Raw genomic sequence first — 2,714 nt, forward strand, 5'->3', positions numbered from 1 at the left:
CGTGTACAAGATGTGTGCGTGCGCGGGGACACGCGTGCCAGCCGCCCACGGGAGCCAGTTTTGGCTGGAAACGCGCCAGGTTGAAGCCCGCGTTGGGGGGGGGGGCTTCCGGTTCCCTTAGCCGTGGCCCGGGGCCTCCTGCGCTAATGGTAGACGCACGGGATCCTGGGCCCCCAACCGGTTCTCGGGGCTGGGAGACAACGGCCCACCCCCAAGAGATGATGTGGCGTGCGGTGCCGGACCAGGACCTAGCCCGGTTCGACTAGTTGATCCCCGGAACCCCCACCTCGGCAAAGCCCGCGCGGGTTGTTAAATCGGGCTCCGAGCCCCCGGGGGCGGTCCCTGGAGCGGAAGGTGGGAGGGACTGGGCGCTGGAGGCGCCGCGGATACGGAGGAGCAGCCACGACTGTCACCACCCCCCCCCCCCCCCTCCCCCCTCCCCCCCCCCCCCGCTCCCGGCCCTGGGCTCCCAACCCAGTGTTTCCCGCGCCCCCGACACTTCCTCGCGCCTCTCCAGGCTCGCCGGAACCCTGCGGCCGCCGTGGGCGAAGCGCTGGGAAAACTCCCCTGTGCGCGGAGTTTGCGCTCCACATTAGCAGTTTTCCCCTGCAGCGAAGCAGCTAGTAGCCATTTTCGGAGCATTTGAGAAGTGAAAAAAGTAAATTGCGTTTTGCCAGAATGTCCCCTGCTGGGTCTGACAGCGCGCAGACGTGACGCAGGTTCCGGCCAGTGGAGGGCCCCTGGGGGAACCCGGGGCCTGCCTCCCCGCGGAGCTCGGTGAAAGCGTGTGTCGTCTCCGCGTTAGGCCTTAAGTGGGTGGTTTCCTTCACCAAGAATTACCACTGAGTGTCCCCAGGTATTAAACAATTCGTGGCTGGATGAAGCTTCTGCACCTCTTTCGCCTCAGCCAACAGACGTGAGGCGTCTAGGGGCCCCGCGGAGGAGGCGCAGGGCTACAAAATCGGGACACTCGCTCCCAATCAGACGTAGCACAAATTCAAGGAGTAGGCAACTGGGGCGTGGGCAGAGGCAGTCAGGACAGGCTGCTGGAAAGAAATGGCAGCTTAAATAGGAAAGGGCACCTGTTCCAGTGGGGGCGGGATGTTGAGGAAGAGGGGAGCTTGGGGGGGGGGGTTGCAGACAAGGCGCACTGGGCTCTGTAGAGGTCCCTAGTCTAACTGGCAACGTGAGCAGGCACAGCTAAACCCCTTGAGCTCATTTAGCGTGGAGGCCGGATGCTAGAACTCTCCCCCGGCCCCCTGAGCTGCTCCATGGCCAACTGGGAACTCGGAGCTTTCCAACCTGGTCATTCCCACTCTTGCACACAAAGGCCTCAGCACACTCCGGGAGAGGGTGGGGCAAGGAAAGCCAGTGAGTCATCCATGAGTGCGGTAAAGCAGAGTTTGGGAGGGCAGATCCTCAGGGAGGCAGGGCAGAGCCAGATGGCTCTGCGGGAAGATGGGGCTCCAGAAACCGCACATGAGCTAGGAGTCTTGCCCTGGGTCAGTGAAGTCCAGATGTGATGCTTGGCCCAAATGTCCAAGGTGCTCCCTCCCCTCCAGCACCTCCTTGCCAAACCCCCTTTCAGGACCCTCAACCCCCATCCCCCACCTGCTCTGGGTCCCTTCTGGGGCTCCCCTCCGGGATGCTTTCAGATTAATCACCCGAGTGCCATTTGAGTCACTGGCTGTGTGACTCTGGGCAACAGACCTAACCGCTCAGCTGCAACTTCAAAGAGTTGTGGCAAGTCTAAAATGGGAGGCAAAAGGAGTAAGCACTCAGGAAACAGTGAAGGAATCTGGTGGGACATGGAATCAGGCCCTAGTGTTGACCCTCCCCACCACAGCCCCAACAGAAGAGCTGTACAAGGCAGCCTGTTATGCCAGGCTTAGCACCCCCACCCCCAGCCCCACCTCCACTCTGTCTTCCAGGGCTTTGGGCTGGGGGTGGGCACCTGACCCAAGACTGATTGGCTAATCAGGTCCTCTCTTGCAATTATGAACAAATACACCCAGGCCAGGTCTAACAGTTTTTCTTTGGGGGTAATAACCACTTTCCCCTCCTCCTGTCAGTCCATAAGCTTTGATGGAGCTGACTCCACTCCAGGAACTTTCTTGGATCAATCAAAGCACTGCACTCATAGGGATGGACCAAAGACCCCGGTCAGACTTCCTGGGCCTTTTGAAAGGCAGACCTGCCCTAAGAATGAAGCCAGCCCACAAAAGACAGACATAGACTAGATTCTGAGAACATCCCAATAAAAATTTTTTTCTCCTGCATATCCAGAAACATAAGGTGACCTAGATCTAAAACAGTTCCAAGATGTTCCAACATAATATCCATGGTTTTTAAAAATTATATATACGTACACAGAGAGAGAAATATTGGAAAGAAATTTATTAAGCATTAGTGAAAGTTATGCTTCAATTTATGGGACTATGTGACTCTTGATCTCAGGGTTGTGAGTTTAAGCCCTGTGTTGGCTATACAGATTACTAACAATAAATAAATAAACTTAAAAAAAATCATTTTATGGAACTATGAGTGTTTTTTTTCCTTTGCCCCTTTCTGTCTTTCCCACATATTCTGTAATGAGATATAACACCTTTACTATAAAATGAGATAACTTTTTCTTAAGAAAGTCAAATGAGGGGAGGACGCCTGGGTGGCTCAGTCAGTTAAGTGGACTTCGGTTCAAGTCATGATCTCACAGT

This window comes from Leopardus geoffroyi, chromosome A1 (genome assembly GCF_018350155.1).
Source record: "Leopardus geoffroyi isolate Oge1 chromosome A1, O.geoffroyi_Oge1_pat1.0, whole genome shotgun sequence".
In the NCBI taxonomy this organism is placed as follows: domain Eukaryota; kingdom Metazoa; phylum Chordata; class Mammalia; order Carnivora; family Felidae; genus Leopardus; species Leopardus geoffroyi.